Source organism: Hemitrygon akajei, unplaced genomic scaffold, assembly GCF_048418815.1.
Source record: "Hemitrygon akajei unplaced genomic scaffold, sHemAka1.3 Scf000187, whole genome shotgun sequence".
Taxonomy (NCBI): Eukaryota; Metazoa; Chordata; class Chondrichthyes; order Myliobatiformes; family Dasyatidae; genus Hemitrygon; species Hemitrygon akajei.
The window spans coordinates 311551-338900 of record NW_027332073.1 but is presented as its reverse complement, the minus strand read 5'-3'; the positions used below and the strand labels follow the sequence as shown (position 1 = coordinate 338900).

General features: G+C 44.4%; 2 pseudogenes; one reads left to right on the top strand and one right to left on the bottom strand.

The window, feature by feature from the left end:
* Nucleotides 1–1183: 1183 nt before the first annotated feature.
* LOC140724318 (uncharacterized) lies at nt 1184–5200 on the top strand (annotated as a pseudogene).
* Nucleotides 5201–15146: 9946 nt separating this feature from the next.
* On the bottom strand, nt 15147–26727 carry LOC140724317 (uncharacterized; annotated as a pseudogene).
* Between the last annotated feature and the right edge of the window lie 623 nt (nt 26728–27350).

The following is a 27350-nucleotide window of genomic DNA, read 5'->3' as shown; positions in this document are numbered from 1 at the left end:
GTCATTACACCGGAGCAGAGTCTCCACTCGCAGGGTTAGAGTGGAATCAGCGCTGTGGACTCACCCACAGGATTACACACTACTACCTGCTCAGATAACGTCCTGTCATTACACCGGAGCAGAATTGCAGGGTTAGAGTGGAATCAGCGCTGAGGACTCACCCACAGGATTACACACTACTACCTGCTCAGATAACGTCCTGTCATTACACCGGAGCAGAGTCTCCACTCGCAGGGTTAGAGTGGAATCAGCGCTGAGGACTCACCCACAGGATTACACACTACTACCTGCTCAGATAACGTCCTGTCATTACACCGGAGCAGAGTCTCCACTCGCAGGGTTAGAGTGGAATCAGCGCTGATGACTCACCCACAGGATTACATACTACTACCTGCTCAGATAACGTCCTGTCATTACACCGGAGCAGAGTGTTCACTCGCAGGGTTAGAGTGGAATCAGCGCTGAGGACTCACCCACAGGATTACACACTACTACCTGCTCAGATAACGTCCTGTCATTACACCGGAGCAGAGTCTCCACTCGCAGGGTTAGAGTGGAATCAGCGCTGAGGACTCACCCACAGGATTACACACTACCAGCTGCTCAGATAACGTCCTGTCATTACACCGGAGCAGAGTCTCCACTCGCAGGGTTAGAGTGGAATCAGCGCTGAGGACTCACCCACAGGATTACACACTACTAACCTGCTCAGATAACGTCCTGTCATTGCACCGAGTAGTTTGACAACATTGTACTTGGTGCTGCGGTCACAACATCGGCCGTCCATTGAGGCTTCATGACAGGTGCTGCGTTTGGATCTATGAACTAAATTGAGTTATTTCCCCATTGGCACAGCGGTTCGCTACAGCAGAGAAATAATGTTTCATTAGTGGTAATTGATGCCAGTCACTGTACAGGTCGTTGCCATTATTGGTAACAGATTATTCTATAAAAGAATGTCATTCCGTGCTTCGACTCCACTTAGGACGGAAACATCCAGACGCGCTGGAATTTCAATGTCTGATCTGTGAAGCATTTTACCCGGCAGACACAGTATATTGTTTCTGAGAGCCGCATTCTGCGTTAAAACAGCTGCTGAGTTTTCTATATACAAACAAATACTGATGTATGGACATGGAACCAGTGCTTGCAGAAACTGTTAATGGCACTGTGATTACCCTTAATGCCGTGCATTAAAAGTTTCGTCGGCGCTGAAGCATCGATGATATGCGCAGGCGTCAAGGTTGATGACGTTGGCGAATATCACGCATGCGCGCAGTTCACAAAAGGCCTCGGCAGCGCTACAGCTGCACTCGGACGCAGGTAAGCGATTACCTCGGGGCGACTGTTTTAAACACCGAGTGAGGGTCAATTGCTGTGAACTGCGGGCATCATGGCCCGCAATCTCGGCACAGTCCTGCTCTCTTCCCTCTCTCTCAGCCCCACGATCCGTATAGGAGCCCCGGGGAGATTCCGGCCGCTGAGGGCATGGGAAGCGATGGATCTCTCAGACAGAGCTGAGCTCCAGCTATCTAAATGCAAGGATTAGGAACTCAAAGAAAGGGATCAAAATCTTTTACATCACCAGTTGAGAAAATCACATTTGTTCCACTTCCAATCACAAACAAGGGAAAATCTGCAGATGCTGGAAATACACACAAAATGCTGGAGGAACGCAGCAGGCCAGGCTGCATCTATAGGAAGAAGCTCTGTCGACGTTTTGGGCCGAGACCCTTTGACAAGACAACATATGTGATCCTCGGTGATGTTTATGCCAAGGAGCTTAAAGCTGGTCACCCCCTCAACCCCAGATCTATTGAAGTCAGTAGGGGTTAGCCTGTCTCCATTCCTCCTCTTGTCCACAATCAGCTCCATTGTTTTTGTGACAATGACGGAGAGTTTGTTTTCTTGACACCAGTCAGATGTTGTTCAGACCTCAGATAGAGTCAGCAATCAAATGGTTGAGCATGGTGAGATGAATGTGCTGAGCTGTGTATATCACAATGCAAGAAGCATCACAGGAAAGCCAGATGAGCTCAGGACAGGGAATTATGATATTGTAGCCATTATAGGACTTGTTTACACCCAACAGTCCGAGGGATTTAGAGGAACAAATTTGTAGAGAGATCACAGACTCTGCCAAAAAACAAAGGTCGAGATTGGAAGTGATTTTAACTTCCCATATATTGACTGGGACTCCCATACTGTAAAAGGACTAGATGGGGTAGAATTTGCCAAATGTGCCCTTAATCAGTACATAGAAGTCTGCAATAAGCTGTTAGGCAATGCTCAGGGCTGGTGACAGAAATTAGTGATCATAATGACATGAAATTCAAAATAAAGATGGAAAAAGAGAGGTCTGCACCATGGGTTGCGATTCTATATTGGAGAAAGGTCACTTTTGATGGTATCAGAAAGGATCTGACAAGTGTGGTTTGGGACAGCCTGTTTTCTGACAAAGGAGTACTTAGTAAGTGGGAGGCCTTCAGAAGTGAAATTTTGAGGGTGTAGAGTTTGTATGTGCATAACAACGTAAAAGTTGAAACGTAACTGGTGCAGGGAACCTTGGCTTTCAGGAGATATTGAGGCCCCGGGTATTTTGTTCCTATAAATGCCTCAGACTGTTTGGTGCTACCAAGACTCATTAATGACTGACTCATTAATCATCATTCCACGTCCTGAGCTCATCTGACTTTTTTTTTAGTTGTCTTCTGTTGGTTTCTAGCTTCCCAATAGTTTTAGCTCTTTTGTTTGCCCTCTCTTTGGCTTTTATGTTGGCTTTGGCTCCTCATTCCAGCCACAGTTGTGTCCTCCTGCCTTTCCAATGCTTCCACTTCTTTGGGATGTATCGATCGCTCAGCTCCCAAATTGCTCCCAGAAACTCCAGACATTGCTGCTCCGTTGTCACTCCTACCTTTTCCCTTCCAAACAAGTTTGGCCAGCTTCTCTGTTACAGAAACATGGAGAAGTTCAGTGGAGAAACAGGCTATTTGGCGCATCTAGTCAATGCTGAAAAAAAACATTTAAGCTGTTTCATGCAACTACCTGCACTGGGACCATCGCCCTCCATACCCCTACCATCCAGGCTCCCATCCAAACTTCCTTTAAATGGTGAAACCGAGCTCATATTCACCACTTGTGCTGGCATCTCATTCCACACTCTCACAGCCATTTCAGTAAAGAGCTTTTCCAAATGTTCCCGTTAAATTTTCACCCTCCCCACTTACCCACTACCTCTGGTTGTCATCCGACCCAAACTCAGTGGAAAAGCTGCTTGACTTTACCCTATCTATACTCTCATGTTTTTTTTTACACAGAGTGGTGGGTGTGTGGAATGCACTGCCAGCTATTTGTGTGAGAGTGTTTCAGATACTTTGGGGCCAGGATCCCACACAGCTCAGTGGGAACAGGGAATAATACCAATGGAGAGAGTCAAACTGAGCCTGGTCACAGATTGGAGATGGCAGAAATGCCCCATTCTTATAGAGACAGGAAGAGCATCAGAGAGTTTGATGGTCATTCCAGATACCAGCACTGTGCCCAGTTAGAAGGTGATTTCCTTCTCCAACTTGTGTTGAACTTCACTGTAACAGTGTGATGCCAGATCACACCTTGACATCTCAAGTGATCTCATCTGAAATGTTGTCCTACACCCATTGATGGTTTTTTAAATCTCTTTACAGATTACAAATGACAAGGGATTTGCGGGAATCGTGAACACAACACACCAGTTTTGTTGTCTCTGTCCAGATATTTAAGAAGTGGAACAAGGGATTCACTTGATCATCATTCCTGCTCATACCATGGGGAGGGATTCACTCGGTCATCGCACCTACTGGTACACAGGTCAGTTCACACCGGGAAGCGGCCATTCACATGCTTGGAATGTGAGAAGGGATTCACTTGCTCATCCCAACTGAAGGTACATCAGAGATTTCACATTGGAAAGAGGCCATTCACCTGCTCAGACTGTGGGAAGGGATTCACTTCGTCATCTGATCTTGAGGAACATCAGCGTGTTCACTCTGGCGAGAGGCCGTTCAGCTGCTCAGACTGTGGGAAGGGATTAACTTGGTCATCCCACCTACTGGTACACAAGTCAGTTCACACTGGGGAGAGGCCGTTCACCTGCTGACACTGTGGGAAGGGATGCACGCAGTCATCTAAACTGAAAGAACATTGGAGAGTTTATACTGGAGAGAGGCCATTCACCTGTTCAGACTGCGGGAAGGGATTCACTCTGTCATCGCACCTACTGGTACACAAGTCAGGTCACACCGGGAAGCGGTCATTCACATGCTTGGAATGTGAGAAGGGATTCACTTGCTTATCCCAACTGAAGGCACATCAGAGAGTTCACACTGGAGAGAGGCTGTTCACCTGCTCACACTGTGGGAAGGAATTCACTTCATCATCTCAACTGGAGGTAAATCAGCGATTTCACATCGGGTAGAAGCCATTCACCTGCTCAGACTGTGGGAAGGGATTCACTTGCTCATCTAATCTGAAAGTACAACAGAGAGTTCACACTGGGGAGAGGCCGTTCACCTGCTTAAACTGCAGGAAGGGATTTTCTTGGTCATCACAACTGAAGAAACATCAGAGAATTCACAGTGGAGAGAGGGTGTTCACTTGCTCAAATTGTAGGAAGGGATTTACTCGGTCATCCGACCTACTGGCACACCAACGAGTTCACACTGAGGAGAAGCCATTCACCTGCTCAGACTGTGGGAAAGGGTTTACTCGGTCATCTGACCTACTGATACACAAATTAGTTCAGACTGGAGAGAGGCTGTTCTCCTGCTCAGATTGTGGGAAGAGGTTTACTCGGTCATCCCACCTACTGGTACACAAGTCAGTTCACACTGGGGAAAGGCCGTTCACCTTCTCAGACTGCGCGAAGGGATTCTCTTATTCATCACAACTGAAGAAACATCAGAGAGTTCACACTGGAGAGAGGGCGTTCACTTGCTCAGACTGTAGGAAGGGGTTTACTTGGTCATCTGACCTACTGATACACAAGTTAGTTCACACTGCAGAGAGGCTGTTCTCCTGCTCAGACTGTGGGAAGGGATTCACTCGGTCATCTCAACTATGAAGACACCAGCGAATTCACACTGGGGAGAGGCCGATCTCCTGCTCGGACTTTGGGAAGAGATTCTCTCAGCCAAATCAACCAAATGTGCATCACTGACTTTACACTGGGGAGAGGCTGTTCACCTACTGTGAATGTGGGGAGCGATTCGCTTATTCATCAAACCTTATGTAACTCTCGCTTCGGCTAGCAGCTTAAAATAGGAGGTTATAGCGCCTCTCCCCACCCAGCCAAACTTAAGAAATCTCAATTGGGTGGATGCTGCGTGTTGTGTCCCCTGTTACAAATCAGTACTGTACCCCAAAATAACAAATGGTACACAATATGTGATTAAACAATTGAGCTTTATAATTCTTACTTTGACTGAGGCAATGATGTACAGTGTATCAGTAAAGTTTCCTGTAACATTTGACTTCATTGTGAAGTATTAGCTTGCACCTTCTATCTCACTGATATTTCCAGGAATCGTTTTTTTTTTTAGCTAGAACAACAAGAGCTGTAATTGAATGCAGCACCTGGTCGGGTAAGAGTTGTAAGCTACGATCATAGGGTATGGCAGGATAGATTCCAACATTTTGTTATGAACAGTAACACTTTAGAAACAAACCAGCAGGAACAGACTGCACCTGGAGTCTGGCTTCAGAACCAGAGAAAATAGGTGTAGGAGTAGACCATTCGGCCCTTCGAGCCTGCACCACCATTCAGTATGACCATGGCTGATTATCCAACTCAGAACCCTGTGCCTGCTTTCTCTCCATACCCCCTGAGCCCTTTAGACACAAGGGCCATATCTAACTTCCTCAAATGTAGCCAATGAACTGGCCTCAACTGTTTCCTGTGGCAGAGAATTCCACAGATTCACCACTCTCTATGTGAAGACGTTTCTCCTCATTTCGGTCCTAAAAGGCTTCCCCTTTATCCTTAAACTGTGACCCTCGTTCTGGACTTCCCCAACATCAGAAACAATCTTCCTGCATCTAGTCAGTACAATCCCTTTAGAATTTTATACGTTTCAGTAAGATCCCCCCTCAATCTTCTAAATTCCAGTGAGTATAAGCCTAGTCGATCCAGTCTTTCTTCATATGAAAGTCCTGCCATCCCAGGAATCAATCTGGTGAACCTTCTCTGTACTCCCTCTATGGCAAGAATGTATTTCCTCAGATTAGGGGAACAAAACTGCACACAATATTCTAGGTGCGGTCTCACCAAGTCCTTGTACAACTGCAGTAGAACCTCCCTGCTCCTGTACTCAAATCCTTTTGCTATGAATGCCAAAATACCATTTGCCTTTTTCACCGCCTGCTGTATCTGCATGCCCACCTTCAATGACTGGTGTACAATGACACCCAGGTCTCGTCGCACCTCCCCTTTTCCTAATCGGCCACCGTTCAGATAATAATCTGTTTTCCTGTTCTTGCAACCAAAGTGGATAACCTCACATTTATCCACATTAAATTGCATCTGCCATGAATTTGCCCAATCACCTAACCTATCCAAGTCACCCTGCATCCTCTTAGCATCCTCCCCACGGCTAACACCGCCGCCCAGCTTCATGTCATCCGCAAACTTGGAGATGCTGCATTTAATTCCCTCGTCTAGATCATTAATATATATTGTAAACAACTGGGGTCCCAGCACTGAGCCTTGCGATACCCCACTAGTCACTGCCTGCCATTCTGAAAAGGTCCCGTTTACTCCCACTCTTTGCTTCCTGTCTGCCAACCAATTCTCTATCCAGATCAATACCATACCCCAATACAGTGTGCTTTAAGTTTGCACACTAATCTCCTGTGTGGGACCTTGTCAAAAGCCTTTTGAAAATCTAAATATACCACATCCACTGGCTCTCCCCTATCCACTCTACTAGATGCATCTTCAAAAAATTCTATAAGATTCGTCAGACGTGATTTTCCTTTCACAAATCCATGCTGACATTGTACGATGATTTCACCTCTTTCCAAATGTGCTGCTTTCACATCTTTGATAGCCGACTCTAGCATTTTCCCCACTACTGACATCAGACTAACCGGTCTATAATTCCCCGGTTTTTCTCTCCCTCCTTTTTTAAAAAGTGCGGTTACATTAGCCACCCTCCTATCCTCAGGAACTAATCCAGAATCTAAGGAGTTCTGAAAAATTATCACCAATGCATCCATTATTTCTTAGGCTACTTCCTTAAGCACTCTAGGATGCAGACCATCTGGCCCTGGGGATTTATCTGCCTTTAATCCCTTCAATTTAACTAACACCACTTCCCTACTAACATGTATTTCCCTCAGTTCCTCCATCTCACTAGACCCTCGGTCCCTTACTATTTCCGGAAGATTATTTTTGAAGATTCTTTAAATTGCTAACTAACCCTTCCTCATTGCTCAATACCCAATCTAGAATGGCCTGCTCTCTAGTTGGTTCCTCGACATGTTGGTTCAGAAAACCATCCCGCATACATTCCAAGAAATCCTCTTCTTCAGCACCCTTACCAATTTGGTACACCCAATCTATATTTAGATTGAAGTCACCCATTATAACTACTGTTCCTTTATTGCACGCATTTCTAATTTCCTGTTTAATGCCATCTCCAACCTCACTACTATTGTTAGGTGGCCCGTACACAACTCCCACCAGCGTTTTCTACCCCTTAGTGTTATGCAGCTCTACCCATATCGATTGCACATCCTCCAGGCTAATGTCCTTCCTTTCTATTGCGTTAATCTCCTCTCTAACCAGCAATGCTACCTCACCTCCTTTTCTTTCCTGTCTATCCCTCCTGAATATTGAATATCCCTGGATGTTGTGCTCCCATTCTTGGTCACCCTGGAGCCATGTCTCTGATCCCAACAATATCATATTCATTAATAACTATCTGCACATTCAGTTCATCCACCTTGTTACAAATGCTCCTCACATTGACACACAAAGCCTTCAGGCTTGTTGTCACAACACTCTTAGCCCTTTTACAATTATGTTGAAAAGTGGCTCTTTTTGCTTTTTGCCCTGGATTTCCCTGCCTGCCACTTTTACTTTTCACTTTACTACTTTTTGCTTCTACTCTCATTTTACACCCCTCTGTCTCTCTGCACTTGTTCCCATCCCCCTGCCACATTAGTTTAAATCCTCCTGAACAGCAGTAGCAAACGCTACCCTTAAGACATTGGTTCCAGTCCAGCCCAGGTGCAGACATACCGGTCCCACCTCCCCCAGAACTGGTTACAATGCCCCAGAAATTTGAATCCCTCCCCCTTGCACCATTTTTCAAGCCACGTATTCATCTGAAATATCCTCCTATTTCCTATGTCGGCTCTGACTAGCACGTTTTTCATGTTAAAACCACTATCTTCATTAGTATCTACTTACAATATAGTAACTTAAGCAAGATATGTGTGTATATGTATGTGTAAATATACCTCCCAAACTATTGAGCTCGGTGGTGGGTTGGGGGGGGTGGTCGGGGGAACAAGGCTTAGAGTTTTGAGGTGGTAAAGTATGAAAGTGTAGTTCATTCACGGAATAAGGGATGGGAGAGAGATAATTGTAATCCAGGGCAAATGCAGAGAGAAGGCAATTACGTTGAATTCCATAGGGTCCACGGTGGTAAAATGAGATAACAGTCATCGCAGGTTTTATCCGTCGCCGTTCCAAATCCACATAATAATTATCACCGAAAGTGACTTGTCACAGGGATCAACAACACACACAAAATACTGGTGGAACACAGCAGGCCTGGCAGCATCTATAGGGAGAAGCGCTCTCAACGTTTCGGGCTTAGACCCTTCGTCAGGACTAACTGAAAGGAAAGATGGTAACAGAGTTGAAAGTAGTGGGGGGGAGGGGGAAATGCGAAATGATAGGAGAAGACCGGAGGAGGTGGGGTGAAGCTAAGAGCTGGGAAGGTGATTGGCGAAAGTGATACAGTGCTGGAGAAGGGTAAGGATCATGGGACGGGAGGCCTCGGAAGAAAGAAAGGGGGGTGGGACACCAGAGGGAGATGGAGAACATGCAAACAACTAAATATGTCAGGGATGGGGGAGTAGGGGCATTAACGGAAGTTAGAGAAGTCAATGTTCGTGCCATCAGGTTGGATGATACTCAGTCGGTATATAAGGTGTTGTTCCTCCAACTTGATGGCATGAACATTTTGACAATAGAGGAGGCCATGTATAGACATATCAGAATGGGAATGGGACGTGTAATTAAAATGTCTACCTTCCGTTAATGCCCTCCTCCCCTTCTTACCCCATCCCTGACATATATGTTGTTTACCTGTTCACCATCTCCTCCCTCTCCTTTCTTTCTCCCAAGGCCTCCCGTCCCATGATCCTTTCCCTTCAGCTCTGTATCATTTTCGCCAATCACTTTTCCAGCTCTTAGCTTCATCCCACCACCTCCGGTCTTCTCCTATCATTTCGCATTTTCTCCTCCCCCCACTACTTTCAAATCTCTTACAATCTTACTTTCGGTTAGTCCTGACGAAGGGTCTCGGCCCGATACGTCGACAGCGCTTCTCCCTATAGATGCTGCCTGGCCTGCTGTGTTCCACCAGCATTTTGTGTGTGCTGTTGTTTGAATTTCCAGCATCTGCAGATATCCTCGTGTTTGCTTTTAGGGATATCGTCTTCAAGTGAATCGCCAGACCACATACCCAGGCAAGGGTTAACACATAAGTGCTCTCCACAGGATTGCTCAAACAAAACCCACTTCTGTGGATTATTCGAGGTGACAGGTACACTTCCGATGTGCACTGGATCGATAATCAAACCACCCTTGTGGGCACAGGAGAGTTCTAAACAATGACCCTTGGCCATTAGTTTCCTTGTCTAAATCCTTTTGTTCTCTTTCTTTGCGTCCTTCTGACTGTGAGTGTCTGTGTCCTCGCTTAAAACGAAACAAACTGCAAGTAATGTAAACAAGCTGCAAGTCAGACAGTCCCGCCTCCTTGATCTCTCTCTCTCTCTGTAAAAATAAAAAATGAGCTGAGAAGGTCAGTGGCTGACGTCATTGTTAGTCCCCACCTCACTCAGGCACTCTCTTAAAGTGACAGTTCACAGCAAACGAAACCTAGGGATTCATAACATATCCCCTCCCCCAAAAAAAAAATATTTTTGCTCAGGAGATTAGTCAGAGGAAGAGCGATATCAGTAAATTTATTGGTGAACTTTATCCAACCATTCCCAGAAACCTTCTAAGAGCCTTCTTACCAGTCGAAACAGGAACTTCAGAAATTGCCTGGACTTTTGCCTGAACAGGAGCCAACTTGCTTTGACCTACAACATAGCCAAGATAAGTCACAGTGGCATGGCAAAATTCACTCTTAGCTAAATGTAAGGCTGACCTGGGAAAGCCTGTCAAACAGCTTCTCTACTGCAGAGATATGCTCTTCTCAAGTGTCACTCCCTGTGACTAAGTCATCAATACAGGCAACTGTGTGTTCTAACCCTCGAATTACAGAATTAAACGTTCTCTGGAATGATCCTGGACCATTTTTTTTTTCATTCCAAAAGGCAAAACATTGTATTCATACGACTCAGAAGGTCTCACAAACGCAGAAATTTCTCTACCTCTCTCCATCAATGGAACACACCAAAACCCTTTCAACAGATCAATCTTTGTTGGAAATTTAGCTTTTCCAACTTTATCGATGCAATCATCCACCCTAGGGATAGGATAGGCATCTCTTTTTGTTGCTGCATTTACCTTCCTACAATCAGTGCAAAATCTAACACTACCATTTGTGCACAATAACGCAGGGTGAGCTCCAATCTGATGCTGAATGACTAATAGTACCATTTGCCAGCATATTTTTAATTTCTTGCTCAGCCAATTTACACTTTTCTACTTTCATACGATATTGGTGTTGTTTAATCGGTTTGGCTTGACCAATATCTACATAATGTACCGCCACCGTGGTTTGCCTGGGAACATCGGGAAATAAATCTTTAAACTTCAGAATTAATTCCTTCAGCTGTTGTTGTTGCTTTGACTGCAGATGAGCCAACTTGTTATCAATGTTTTCTAGAACAACCGAGTTCATTAGTCTAACTGGGACCATGTTTGGCTTGTGAAAAGTCTCAGACGAGTCAATTGTTTCATTCTTAGGGTTACCAGATTCATATGTTTTGACAACAACACTCACAGATGGTGCCTGTTTGTCAAAATAAGGCTTTATCATATTTATGTGCACAATCTGTGTTAGTTTACGTCAGTCGGGTGTTTTAATAACATAATTCACATCATTAATTTGAGAGCCTATTTCATACGGTCCGTTGAATTTCACGTGGAGTGGATTCGTCAACATTGGAGATAAAATAAGATAAGATAAGATATCCCCCACCTGGTATTTTCTTTCGCAAGCCCGTTTATCAAACCAACATTTCATTTTGTTTTGAGAAATCTTGAAGTTTTGTCTCACTGGACTACACGCTTGGTGTAGTTTATTTTTGAACTTCAAAACATAGTCTAACAAGTTAACATGCACATCCTCATCAATCCACTGTTCCTTTAACAAGGTCAAAGGTCTCCTCAGTCTACAACCAAATACTAGTTCAAATGGACTAAAGCCCAGTGATTCTGTACTGACTCTCTTACTGAGAACAAAAGCAAATTTATTCCTTCGTTCCAGTCTTTCCATTTTCAACACAATATTTCTTAATCATTGTTTTGAGTGTGATTCCAGATGGTACGCAGATGACGTTATTTGTTCAGCTCCTAGTTCATAAACTACCTACTGAAATAATCCAGGTGTAAAATTACTTTCTTGATCAGATTGGATTTATTTAGGCAATCCAGAAAAAGTAGAAAAACAACTTGGTAAGAGCCTTCGCCACAGTTTTAGCTTAAATATTTCTGAAAGGTATTGCCTCTGTGAATCTGGATGCAGTATACATAATACTTTGTAGTTAGCAGATACTGATGGCCAGCTTTAGGCTTTGGCAATGGGCCAACACAATCCACTATAACTTTAGAAAAGGGTTCACCAAATGCAGGTATAGACCACAGTGGGGCCACTGGGGTGACCTGTTGGGGTTTACCCACAACTGGACAAGTGTGACAGGTTTGCAAAAGGTCACAGCTTTCCTCAAATTAGGCCAGTAAATTTATTTCATAAACCTGTTCACAGTTATATTCACTCCAAAATGGCTACCTAAGGGCATACTGTGGGCCAAAGTTAAAATGTGAGCCCTATAATCTTTAGGAACTACAATTTGGTGAACAATTGCCCATTCCTCACTCGCTGGTATAGCAGGTGGCCTCCACTTCCTCATTATCACTCCATCCATTAGATAATACCCTACTGGCACTTTCTTAATCTAATCATCTCAGAGAGCTGTTTTTATGAAGCTTCACTCTCAGGGCCTCAGTTCTGTTCTGCTATAAACTCCTTCCTGGACAGGGATATATCTTTCTCGTCAGACTTACTACCTGAATCCTTTTGAAAGAATGAAGGCAGAAAAGTTCCTGAGAAGTCATCATAACCTGCATCCCGATTTTGGCTATCACGGGTATCAGAATCATGCTGCTCAGAACCGTCTGCGTCGGCAGACTTTTTAACCATACTTCGAGTTACTGGGCAGGAAGGATAAATGTTAAAATCCATCTGTGGGTCGTCAGTGGTTGGCTTAGTTGTCAACTACACTGCAGGAACAACTTTATCTGCCAGGTCATTCCCTGACAGCAAGGTAACATCTTCCACCGGTAAACTGGAGCATAATCCGATCTCAACAGGTCCCGAAACCAACCCTGTCTGTAAAGTTACCTTGTACAATGGAACAGAAACCATACCGCCCCCAATGCCTTTAATAAGATTTACCTTACCGGTTTCAGTCTCATCACCAGACTTTGGAACGCTGTCTAATATAAGTGACTGCGAAGCCCCTGTATCTCAAACAATTTTCAGTGGTACCGGGGTTGAGCCTTCCTTTAATAATACAATCCCGTCTGACATAAAATGACACTGGGTCAGACCTCTCAAATCCTTATCTGAACCTCAACAGAATGTTCAGAACCCTGTGGGTTTACAGGTGCTTCAACAGACTGATCACAGGCATTCGGGACTGCCTCCTTTTCCTTTTTCTTCCCCAGGAGGCAACAATTAACCATCATATGAGCAACTTTCTTACAATAGTAACAAGTAAGACCTGCATATTTCTCCTTCAACTGCTTCCCTTCATCCTTACTCTTGTCACTAGTCCCAGCTTTAATTTCTGGTTTTCTCTGGCGATCCGTGCTACTCTTTTGGAAGCTCTTATTCAAGGTAAACTTAACGTTATGAGTTAAAGCAAACTCATCTGTTAATCCAGCAGACTCCTGCAAAGCGGCAGCATCCTTTTCATCTAAATATCTCTTTATGTCATCAGGCACGCACCTTTTGAATTCTTCAATTAGACGCAACACTTTCAAGCTGTTAAAATCATCATTTATATTTTTATATGTGCACCAGCGGTCAAAACACACAAACTTCTCATAAGCAAGTTCCATATAAGTTTGGTTCACAGCCTTCCTCAAATTTCTAAACTTTTGCCTGTATGATTCTGGGAAAAACTCGTAAGCTTTGAGCACAGCCTGTTTCACAATGTCATAATCAGCTGCTTCATCAACTGTCAAAGCAGAATAGGCTTGCTGAGCCTTCCCCTTAATTACACTTTGTAAGAGAATAGGCCAACCCTCTTTTGGCCACTTTAATCTCTGAGCAACCTTCTCAAAATGCTGAAAGTATTTATCAACCTCTGCTTCGTCAAATCGAGGTACCAATTTAACTTCCCGACTGGCCTTAAACTTATCACTAGAGTCTAACGCTCGACCGCTTTGCTGCAATCTCTCTCTCTTTTCCAGCTCGAACAACCTCTGCCTTTCTGCTTCCTCCCTGTTTTCCTGCCTCTCTAGCCTCAAACTGCCTCTGCCTTTCCGCAGCCTCCGCATTTAATTTTCTCACTTGTACGGGAGCTCAAGCTCACGAGGTTTACTTTCAGGAAACACGTCTAACTCCTCCACTTTAAACACATCCTCAGATATATAATGTTCAGCTATCACACTCTGCATCTGTGCCCACCACATTGTCGATTTCCCCTTAGCAAGTTTTAACCTTTTAGCAATACATAACAACTCAACCCTTCTGGCGTCCTCCAATGCCTGGCACTTCGAGACATCTATCAACATCCATTGCTACTGATTTTCCACACATAAATAAATCAAAAGGTATTTCCCCAATGAAATTGATAACTAATGACTACGCCGCCTAATCTGTTCGTATCCCAGACGCAGGCCCAAATTTTGTTATGAATTGTGACGCTTTAGAAACGACCAGCAGCAATAGGCTACACCTGGAGTCTGTTTTAATGTTAAAACTATCTTTATTAGAATCTACTTATAATATAGTAACTTAAGCAAGAGAAACAAATGTGTTATGTGTATATATGTGTGTACTTATAACTCCCAGACTATTGAGCTCGGGAGAAACAAGGCTTGGAATCTTGAGATGGCAAAGTAGGAAAGTTCAGTTCAACCATGGAATAGGTGATGAGAGAGATATTTGTAATCCAGCGTAAATGTTGAGAGAAGGCAATTATGTCGAATTACACAGGTTTCATGGTGGTAAAATGAGACAACAGTTGCTGTAGATTTTATCCGTCATCATTCCAAATCCACATACGAATTATCACGGAAAGTGACTTGTCACAAGGGGTATCGTCTTCAAGTGAATTACCCCACCACACCCAGGCAAGGGTTAACACATCAGTGGTCTTCACAGGATACCCCAATCAGATCCACTCCTACGGATCAAACGAGGTGACAACCATACATTTGAGTACGCTGAATCGATAATTAACCCACCCTTGGGGGCATAGGAAAGTTGCGATCAGTGACACTTGGTCACTAGTTCCCTGGTTGCCATCCTTTCATTTTTCCTCCTTCGTCTCCGTCTGACTCTGAGTGTCTGTGTCGTCGGTTAAAACTAAACAAGCTGCGAACGATGTAAAGAAGCTGCAAGTCAAACTGATTTAAATTTTTAATTTCACTCTCTTAAAATGACAATCCACAGCAAACGAAATCTAGGGATTCATAACAACGGCAACTCCCCATTGTGAACTGACTGATGAGTCAGTACTTGGGATGACTGAGTGAATCCTTTCCCACATTCTGAGCAGGTGAACGTCCTCTCCCCAGTGTGAAATCGCTGTTGACTCTGTAGGTTGGCTGACCGAGTGAATCGCTTCCCTCATTCAGAGCAGGTGAACGGCTTCTCCTCGGTGTGAACTCGCAAGTGACTCTGTAGGTGGAATGACTGAGTGAATCCCTTCCCACAGACTGAGCAGGTGAACGGCTTCTCCCCAGTGTGAACTCGCAAATGACTCTGTAGGTGGGATGACTGAGTGAATCCCTTCCGACAGACTGAGCAGGTGAACGGCTTCTCCCCAGTGTGAACTCGCAAGTGACTCTGTAGGTGATGTGACTGAGTGAATCCCTTCCCACAGACTGTGCAGGTGAATGGCTTCTCCCCGGTGTGAACTGGCTGATGTCTCTGTAGGTCGGATGACCGAGTGAATCGTTTCGCACATTCTGAGCAGGTGAACAGCCTCTCTCCTGTGTAAGATGACAGGCGTGCCAGTTGGTCAGTTGACCGAATTAATCCCTCCCCACAGTCTGAGTAGGAAGGATGGTCGATTGAGTCCCTCGCTCCACTTCTTAAATACCTAGACAGAGAGAGCAAAACTGGCGTGCTTTGTTTGAGATTCCTGGAGACAAATTCCTTCTAATTTTTAACCTGTAAAAAGATTTACAAAATTCGTCAATGACTGTAGGACAACATTTCGGATGAGATTACATGAGTTGCCAACGTTTGATTTGGTATCACATTGTTACATTGACGTTAATCCCAAGTTGGAAGAGAAACCATCTCCTGACTGGGCAGAGTGCTGGTATCTGGAATGACCATCAATTCTCTGATACTCTTCCTGTCTCTATCAGAATGGGGCATTTCTGCCGTCTCCAATTTGAGCATTGTTTTGATCGGTGGCCTTCACAGGATACCCCAAATCAGATCCACTCCTACGGATCAAACGAGGTGACAACCACACTTTTCAGTACGCTGAATCGATAATTAACTCACCCTTGTGGGCATAGGAAAGTTGCGATCAGTGACCCTTGGCCACTAGTTCCCTTGTTTTGATCTTTCCATTTTTCCTCCTTCGTCTCCATCTGACTCTGAGTGTCTGTGTCCTCGGTTAAAACTAAACAAGCTGCGAGCGATGTAAACAAGCTAAAAGTCAAACTGATTCGCCTTCTTAATCTCTCTTAAAATGACAGTCCACAGCAAACGAAACCCAGGAATTCATAACAACGGCCACTCCCCATTGTGAACTGACTGATGTGCCAGTACTTGAGATGACTGAGTGAATCCTTTCCGTCATTCTGAGCAGGAGAACGGCTTCTCCCCAGTGTGAACTCGCTGATGAGTCTGTAGCTTGTCTGACCGAGTGAATCTCTCCCCACAGACTGAGCAGGTGAATGGCTTCTCCCCACTGTGAACTCGCTGGTGTCTCTGTAGGTTGGAAGACTGAGTGAATCCCGCGCCACAGACTGAGCAGGTGAATGGCTTCTCCCCACTGTGAACTCGCTGGTGTCTCTGTAGGTTGGAAGACTGAGTGAATCCCGCGCCACAAACTGAGCAGGTGAATGGCATCTCCCCAGTGTGAACTCGCAAGTGACTCTGTAGGTTGGCTGACTGACTGAATCCCTTCCCACAGACTGAGCAGGTGAATGGCTTCTCCCCGGTGTGAACTCGCTGATGACTCTGTAGGTGGGATGACTGAGTGAATCGCTTCCCACAGACTGAGCAAGTGAATGGCATCTCCCCGGTGTGAAGTCGCTGATGTACCTGTAGTAAGTCTGACCGAGTGAATCTCTCCTCACAGACTAAGCAGGTGAATGGCTTCTCCCCAGTGTGAACTCGCTGGTGTCTCTGCAGGTTGGAAGACCAAGTGAATCCCGCTCCACAGACTGAGCAGGTGAATAGCCTCTCCCCAGTGTGAACTCGCTGGTGTAACATTACGTCAGATGATTGAGTGAATCCTTTCCCACAAATTCAGCAGATCACCAGCCTTTACCCGATGTGAATTGACTGGTGTGTCGGCAGGTGGGAAGACCAATTGAATCCTTTCTCACACACAGAACAGGTGAATGGCCTTGCCCAGTGTGAACTTGCTGATGTACCTTCAGTTGAGAGGACCGAGTGAATCTATTCCCACTGTCTGAGCAGGTGAACGGCCTTTCTCCTGTGTAAAATGACGGGCGTGCCAGTTGGTCAGATGACCGAATAAATCCTCCCCCCTCCCCACAGTCTGAGTAGGAAGGATAGTCGATTGAATCCTTCACTCCACTTCTTAAATATCTGGACAGAGACAGCAAAACTGGTGTGCTGTGTTTGAGATTTCTGGAGACAAATTCCTTCTTGTTTTAACCTGCGAAATGATTTACAAAGTCCATCAATGGCTGTAGGACAATATTTCAGATGAGATTGTTGGAATCGCCAAGTTTTGATCTGGCTGTTCCTCACTGTTACAATGAGGTTCAACCCAAGTTGAGAGAAATCATCTCCTGACTGGGCAGAGTGCTGGTATCTGGACTGACCATCAATTCCCTGATGCTCGTCCTGTCTCTATAAGAATGGGGCATTTCTGCCATCTCCAATCTGTGCCTTGGCTCAGTTTGACTCTCTCCATTGGTATTATTCCCTCTTCCTGCTGAGCTGCATGGGTGCCTGGCCCCACAGTAACTGAAACAATCTCATGCAAATTGCCTTTCTTGACGTGCATCTGGGATTTTCTTCAACGTATTATTAACTTAAAGTTCCACAATTTTAACGCCATATAAAAAATCCCTGCTGAGATGAATGGTTGGTCTGTACAGCTGTTAAAAGGACTTAGAGTGAATATTACTATTACTTCAGGTTCTTGTGGAAAATTACAATACAGAAACAGGCCATTTGGGCCATCTGGTTTGTGCTGAACTAATTAAACTGCCCACTCCCACATCCCTACCATCCAGGTACCTACACGAACCTCCTAAATATTGAAAACATGCTCGCATGCACCACTTGTGCTGGCTGCTCATTCCACACCCGGATGACCGTCTGTGTAAAGAAGTTTCCCCTCATGTTCCCCTTAACATTTCACCTTTCACCCTTAACCCATGGCCTCTGGTTGTAGTCCCACGCAATCTCTGTGGTAAAAGCCAGCTAAGGGGAGTAGGGGGCGACCGTGGATGACAAGGGAATTCAAGGACAGTATAAAAATAAAAGAGAAGATGTATTACATAGCAAAGATGAGAGGGAAGCCAGAGGATTGGGAAACTTTTAAAGAGCAACAGAAGATATCTAAAAAGGTAATACGGGGAGAAAATACAAAATTCTAAATTCTCCTACTAAATTCCTGTGTAAACAAGCCTGGCTTTCCCGGCTCCTGTTTAATTCTTACTGAGACAGACAGAGGGGCGGAACTATTTGACCATGCAGCGTGTTTACACTTGCTTGCAGCTTGTGTTTACATAGCTCACAGTTTGTTTTATTTAAGCAAGGACAGTCACAAACACCGTCAGCCAGAGAGAAAGAAGGAAGATGGAAAGTTCGAAACAAAGGTTCCTAGAGGTCAAAGGCCACTGTTTGGACTCTCCTATGCCCCCAAGGTGGGTTGACTATTGATCCAGCGTAAACCGAATATGTGATTGTCACTTTGTTTGATCCATTGGAGTGGATCTGTTGGTTTGGGAGTATCCTGTGAGGACCACTTGTGCTAACCCTTGCCTTGGTGTGGTAATTCACTTGAAAAGGGTACCCCTGTGACCAATCACTGTTGGTGATAATTCGTATAATCCATCTGGGGATTTTGTTGGAGTATCCCGTGGCTACCACTTTTGTTAACCCTTAGCTGGATTCGGGTGTGTTATGTGGTAAACACTTGTGAGAAGGGATATTCTGTGGAAATCACTGTCGGTAATACTTTGTGTGTTGGGTCTGGATTGGGAGTACCTTGCGGAATCTACCTGTGTGTTAACCCTTGCCTGGGTGGTAGTTCCTTCTGAAGACAGTACTCCTGTGATAAGCTACTTCTGGTGATAATTCGTATGTGGATTTAGAACAACGACGAATAAGACCTACAGCGACTGTTATCCTGTTTTACCACTGTGGAATTTGTGGAATTCAACGTAATTGCCTTCTCTTGACATTCACCTTGGATTACAAATATCTCTCTCTCGTCATTGATTCCGTGGATGAACTGAATTTCATACTTTCCCATCTCAAGACTTTAAGCTTGGTATTCCCTGAGCTCAGTGGTTTGGGAGTTATATTTACACATATGTGTCCTCATAACACTTTTAGCTTTTGATTATTTTGCTTAATTTGTAATATTATAAGTGGATACGAATAAAGCCAGTGGTTTTAACATCAAAAGTACACTCCAGGTGTGGTCTATTGCTGCTGGTTCATTTAAACCGTTACGGGAATGTAACAGAGGTGTTCGTGTTTATGTCTTTCTGGGGGCCCCCATGTTAACACCTTTCTGTCTCTCTCTCACACCTTGCCAAACAGGTAGAACTAGGGGCCTGCTGGGTAAAACTATGATTCCAATGTCTGTAATCCTGCTAAACCAGAGTGAGGAACTCTGAGCCTGGGCTTCCTCAAATAACACCTGGGGAAGAGAGTGAGTAACTGTGGTCCAGTCAGAGATGACTGTGGCTGTCGGTGTTTTGAGGGATGGTATCGCAGGCCCCCACCAAACTGAATTTCCTATACTGGGAAACATGCATCCTGGCGAGAACCGCAGGTGCCCAGCAGCCGAGAGGAATAACAGAGACTGAGCGATTTTGGATGATCGCTTTTCTCTCCTATGGAGTAGCCGGGAATTCACGAGAGATAATCGATTTAGCTACAAGCACTTGAGGAGCTGGCCACAATACTGCAGTGGCCCTGACAGAAACACAGGCCCAAGTAACAGAAATATCCACTGAAATGATTGCAATCTGGCAAACAGTCGTACAGAATCGTACGGCTTTAGATTTTATCCCAGCTGAGAAAGGGGGAACCTGTGCTATTACTGACACAGAATGCTGCACCCATATCCCTGATGAGGCTACTAACGTTATATCCCACTCCGAGCACACTGCCAAGGAGACTGACAGCATCAAGAGAGTAGGGCAGGATTTACACGGGTTCACCGAAGGGTCGAAATGGTGATCTTCGAAGACCTGTCAGTAATATGTGGGGCATGATATTGCATTATGTCCAAATGGTTGTACATACCATTGTTATAATTACTGATGTATGCCGGTTTTACCCATTGAGAAATTAATACTCTACTTGGTTTCTTTCTCCGTAAAAAGTTACTACTTTGTTAATCATGAATGATCTAAAGGAGGGAATGATATAGTATGCAAAATGGTTAACACTACATTAAAAATAGCAGCCTGTTTTTCTGAAAGAAACTTCTGATGATCAACCAATGTGTTAAGCCGTGCTGAGCCATATTTCTTCTTCAGGGTAGCTAGCCAAGGTTTCAGGATGCTTATCTCCTTGTGCACTCATGTGTAGAGATAGGACAGCTTCAGTCTGTTCTGTGTGTGTAAGCCATTATGACTATTTTGTAATTTGTCTTTAGGGTCTGTCATGTAGTAAAAAATTTGGCTCCAGCCTGTCTTGTGTGGGGAGTATCTGGACAGATATATCTGTGGTGTAAGGGGAATTGGTGAATTGGGTGGGAGCATTCACAGACTGTTCCTGTCTGAGTGACTAACTAAGTAAGTCCTGCTCGGATCGGATAGTTCAAAGGTTAATTTATTATCAAAGCAGGTATCCATAAACAACGCTGAGTTTTTCTTTTCTTCTCCAGAGAACCACGAAACAAAGAAAACAGGAAAGTCGTTCAGAGAGAAAAAAAATGAAACTCCCTCCCCACCCCCCGCATCAAAAATGACGGCCTCCCGATCATCAACCCCCAAAACCCACCCCTCCCGCACAAAAGGGAAGAAAAATATCGACTCCCGTTAAAAAACATTCCTACCCGGCAAAACTGAGGAGGAGCCGGTGTCACCAGCGTCGAGGCGGCCGCATCGGGAGCAGCGGACACAATGGGCGACTGCAGAAGCTTGACAGGTGAAGTGTCGCCTCACCTGGAAGGACGATTGGACAACTGGGAGAGTTCGGCCGTCCGGCCCTTTCACTGTGACACCCCGAACTCCACATCAAATCCGTCCAAACAAATCTGGGTGAACTTTAATGACCAATAAATATAATATCCTCTCGTCGATCAGCTGACAGAATGATTCCCTGACTCTGAGAGGAAGGGGCATCTACGGGTCACACTGCCAGGGTGTTGAGTTTACCAGGAGACAAAGTCTGCAGTGACAAGAGGTTTTCTGTTGACTAATACACTGTGTGTGGACCCCGCTGGCAATTTTGTTGTTGTGACCCGAATCGAGACAAACACCACGCTGCCCACTCCACCAACAACACGGCACAGCCGGACACATAACAGGGGACTTTATATCTCACAACACTGGATTCAGTGAGGAAACGCGTGATTAATGTTGTTGTCTCACCGAAAAGTCCATTAACACAAACCCTATCCCTGCAATATGGTGTAAATTCCCGATCCCCATACTAACACGGGTTATACAGACCAAAGAAAAAATTGCCGGAGGAACTCAGTGGGTCGGGCAGCATCTGTGGAGGGAAATAGACAGTCAACATTTCGGGGCGAGACCCTCCCTCTGGACTGAGAGTGGACGGGAAATAGTCAGAGATAAAGGGTGAGGGGTGGGGATGGGGCAAGAGCTGGGGATTGATAGGTGGATCCAGGTGAGGGGGTAGGTGGAAGGCGAAAATAGTGACAGGGGTGGGAGGTGAGTGGTTGGGTCAACACGGGGCTGCAGAAGATGGAAATTAATTCCATAGAGGATGAACAAAGAGGTTAGAGAGTATTTGTTATAGAAAGTGCAATGAAGATTCACCTGACTGATCCCTGGAGTGGTGGGGTCATAACTTGAAGAAAGATCAAATGTGATAACTCTAAATGTCATTTAGAGAATCGAGGACTGAGAGGAGAACACATTGAAATGCACATCATTACCGTTTGATCCAGGGATCCCAGTCTCTGAAAAAGTGGGTGGATGGGCCGGGACTGAGATGATTGGATGTCTCCATTCCGAGGGTGGTGAATATCTGTAAATCCCCTCCACAGAGAGCGGTGAAGACTCAGTGATCGTTCTCAGGTAGAAAAGAGTCCGGCAGATGTGTGGAGACCGAAAGGATCGAGGAAATGAGGATCGGACAGAAACGTGGCTGAGATGGGAGAGCAGCCGCCATCTTGTTGATTGTTAGATGGGCAGAATGGCCACTTCCTGCTGTTTCTCACTTGATGTTTCAGTGTTCCTGTCCACTGAAGCCGGAGGAATTTGAATACAAATTAGTGTTTATAAACACAGAGCCGATTAAAATGAAACGTGAACACTTCCTGTTTGGGCTTGAATTATGTTTCGGACCGGGATGGGAATCGAGCCCGTGACTCTGTGACCTGGGGGTGGAGGAAAAGGGATCGGTGCAGATATGGTGTGGAAAAGTAGACATGTATCTGGTGTAAATATGGAATAATGTGGGGAATGCGCGGGTGGTTCGGGCAGCGAGTGAGGGGCGAGGAGCAGAGTCACCGGTTCAGGTGGGAGACCATCCACCCGTGACCTGATCTCGTTTCCTGTTCACGTTTTTCTGCAGATCTGCAGCATCTGCGGGTCACTGCTCAACGTGTCCGTGTAGCTTCACATTTTGCCCCTTCAGACAAGGCAGTGAGATTCGGATCAGTCACGTCCTCTCGTTGTGGGTGGACAATGTTTTTTTTCGTGCAAATTTTTCTGCATGTTTCATTCACTGTTTCGACGTGCTGAAGTGCAGCCGATGTTTCTGGGTGGCTGACCCATTTATGTGAGAATTTAGCCTTCTGTATTTATCTGAGCTTCTCATAAATGTGTAAAGTTTAATTCAGCTTCACTTCAGAATTTCCAAAGCAACAACCCAGTCAGTCAAATAGATCCACACAATTAAAATACTTTATTACATTTACACAATTAAAATAGTTTATTACATTTTTATTTTTTCTATTTTTGTACTATATATATACACACTTATTTTAAATCACAACTGTTAAAATCTTTTGTTAAGAATTAGGTTCTACTGCTACCGCAGAGACGACGTATTTCATGGCATATGCCGGTGCTATTAAACCTGATTCTGATACTGATATGGGAGACACAACACCGGTCACCTGATCCCAGTTACCGCAGATCGTAATGAGAGATTGAAGCATTTTCCATATATTTGCTTTCCACAGAAATGACAACAGTTCAGTTTCCTTCTGTGGTTCCAGAGCAGAAGCTCAGTCTGTCTAATATTTCCACACAATTAAAATGGGGAATTTGTTTATTCTTATCACGTACTGAGCTACAGTGAGAATCTTGCCTGATGTACCATCCACAGAGATCGATACATTACAACAGTACATTGAGCTGATATACAAGAAAACAATAACTGTAACAAAGCATTAGGCTGCAGGGAAAGTGCAGTGCAGATAGACATATAGTGCAGGGTCATGTCGAGTTACATTGTGAGGTCGAGTCCATTTTATCATTCATTTGGCTTATAACTGCAGACAGGAAGCCGTCCTTCAGCCTGGTGTTACGCACTTTAAGGCTTTTGTATCTCTCCGCCAATGTGGGAGCGGGTTTGCAGCAATAATGTCCAGGTTATGAGGTTCTTTGTGTACATGGCCTGCTTTTCCGAGGGAGGGGAAGTGTAGGAAGAATCCATGGAGTGGCGGCTTGTTTCTCTGATGTTCTCTGCTCTCCAAAGTTCTCTGCATGTTCCTTGCAGTCATGGGCAGAGCAGTAGCCATACAAAGGCGTGAAGTATCCACAAGGAGCTCAGAGACCTCGGCCTTCATTCTGTCTTGTGTAGCTGGATCCTGGACTTCCTGTCAGATCGCCGGCAGGTGGTAAGAGTGGGCTCCATCTCCTCTGTCTCTCTGACCCTCAGGACACATAACCCACAGAGTTGTCTCTTTGGCCCTCTCCTTTATTTTCTGTGCACACATGATTTGTGCACAAATGCCTCCTGACAAGGCTCGGTCCAAACAAACTTTTCACCCTTCTTCAGGAGATTAGTCAGAGGAAGAGCGATAGCAGCAAAGTTCTTACAGTACTTACGGTAATATCCATCCATTCCCAGAAACCTTCTAAGAGCCTTCTTAGCAGTCAGAATAGGAATTCAAGAAATTGCCTGGAATTTTTCCCGAAAAGGAGCCAACTTGCATTGACCTACAACATAGCCAAGACAGGTCACAGTGGCATGGCCAAATTCACTCTTAGCTAAGTTAACTGTAAGGCTGGCCTGGGAAAACCTGTCAAACAGCTTTTATACTGCAGAGATATGCTCTTCCCAAGTGTCACTCCCTGTGACTAAGTCATCAATATAGGCATCTGTGTGTTCTAACCCTCGAATTACAGAATCATTCATTCTCCAGAATGTTCCTGGACCAGTTTTCATTCCCAAACAGCAAGACATTATATTCATACAACCCAGATGGTATCATAAATGCAGAATTTATTCTACCTCTGTCCGTCAATGGAACACACCAATACCCTGTAAACAGATCAAACTTTGTAAGAAATTCAGCTTTTCCAACGTTATTGATGCAATCATCCATCCTAGAGATAGAATAGGCATGTGTTTTTGTTACTGCATTTGCCTTCCTATAACCAGTGCAAAATCTAATACTACCATCAGGTCTGGGCACAATAACGGGGGGTGACTCCAATCTGATGCTGAAGGACTGATAATACCATTTTCCAGTATTTTTTCAATTTCTTTCTCAGCCTATTTACACTTTTCTACGTTCATGCGATATGGGTGTTGTTTAATCGGTTTAACCAATATCTACATCATGTATTGCGACCGTGGTTTGCTTGGGAACATCGGGAAATAAATCTTTAAACTTCAGAATTAATTCCTTCAGCTGTTGTTGTTGTTTTGGCTGCAGGTGAGCCAACCTGTTATCAATGTTTTCTGGAACAACCGAGTTCATTAGCCTAACTGGGGCAATGTTTGGCTTGTGAAAAGTCTCAGACAAGTCAATTGTTTCATTCTCAGGGTTGCCAGATTCATATGTTTTGACAACAACACTCACAGATGATGCCTGCTTGTCAAAATAAGGCTTTATTATATTTATCTGTACCACCTGTGTTAGTTTACATCGGTCGGGTGTTTTGATAACATAATTCGCATTATTAATTTGAGAGACTATTTCTTCCGGTCGATTGAGTTTTGCCTGAAGTGGATTTGTCAACATTGGAGATAAGGTAAGCACCTTATCCACCACCTGGTATTTTCTTTCGCAATCCCACTTATCAAACCAACACTTCAGTTTGTTTTGAGAAATCTTTAAGTTTTGTCTCGCTAGACTACAGGCCTGGAGTAGTTATGTTGTTGAACTTCAAAACTTAGTCTAACAAGTTATCATGCACATCCCCATCCATTCACTGTTCCTTTAACAAGGTCAAAGCTCCCCTCACTCTATGACCAAATACAAATTCAAATGGACTAAAGCCCAGTGATTCCTGTACCAACTCTCTTACTGCGAACAAAAGCAAATATATTCCTTCATCTCAGTCTTTTCCATTTTCAACACAGTATGTCTTTTTTTTGGCATGTGCATGCGTGCGTCCGATAATGTATTTTTCAAGCCTTTACAAGTCATGGAGTGAGAGAGAGAGAGAGAGAGAGAGAGAGAGAGACAGTGTGGAACACATTATGTTTTAATCATTGTTTTGAGGGTAGAATAAAATCTTCCTAGAACCCATCGTAATTCTGGATGGTACGCAGACGATGTAATTTGTTTAGCTCCCAGTACATAAAATACCTGCTGGAATAATCCAGATGTTAAATTGCTTCCTTGATCAGACTGGATTTCTTTAGGCAAATCAAATAAAGTAAAAAAATCTTGGTAAGAGCCTTCGCCACAGTTTTAGCTTTAATATTTCTGAGAGCTATTGCCTCTGAGAATCTGGATGCAGTTCACATGATAGTTAGCAGATACTGATGGCTAGCTTTAGTCTTTGGCAATGGGCCAACACAATTCACTATACATTTTGAAAAGGGTTCACCAAATGCAGTTATATATAGACTGCAGTGCGGCACTGTGGAGATCTGATTAGGTTTACCTACAACTTGACTAATGTGACAGTTTTTGCAAAAGGTCACAACATCTTTCCTCAGATTAGGCCAGTAGAATTATTTCATAATCCTGTTTACAGTTTTATTTACTCCAAAATGGCCAACTGAGGGCAGACTTTGGGCCAAAGTTAAAATTTCAGTCCTATAAACTTCAGGAACTACAACGGTGAACAATTGCCCATTTCGCACTCGCTGGTATAGCAGTTGGCCTCCATTTCCTCATTATCACTCCATCCTTGAGATAATACCCTACTGGCACCTTCTTAATTTCATCATCTGAGAAAGCTGTTTCTTTTAAAGCTTCAAACTCAGGGTCTTGGTTCTGTTCTGTGATAAACTCGTCTGCGTCAGCAGACATTTTATCCATACTTCGAGTTCCTGCGCAGGAAGGATAAATGTTAAAATCCATCCGTGGGTCGTCAGTGTTTGGGTTAGTTGTTACCTGCACTGCAGGAACAACTTTACCATCTGCCAGGTCATTCACTAACAGCAAAGTAACATCTTCCTCTGGTAAACTGGAGCATACTCCGATCTGAACAGGTCCTGAAACCAACCCTGACAGTAAAGTTAGCTTGTGCAATGGCACGGAAACCATGTCGCCCCCAATGACTTTAATAAGATTTACCTCACCAGTGTTAGTCTCATCACCAAACTTTAGAACGCTGTCTGATATAAGTGACTGAGAAGCCCCAGTAACTCAAAGAATTTTCACTGGTACCCGGGTTGACCCTTTCTTTACTAATACAAACCCATCTGACATAAAATGATCGAATCCCTTCTTAACTCGGTCAGACCTCTCAGACCCTAACTGAGCCGCAAACAGAATGTTCAGAACCCTGTGGGTTGATAGGTGCTTCAACATACTGACACAGGCATTTGGGACTGACTCCTTTTCCTTTTTCCTCTTGAGGATGGAACAATTAGCATTAATATAACCAGTTTTCTTACAATAGTAACAAGTGAGACCAGAATATTTCTCCTTCAACTGCT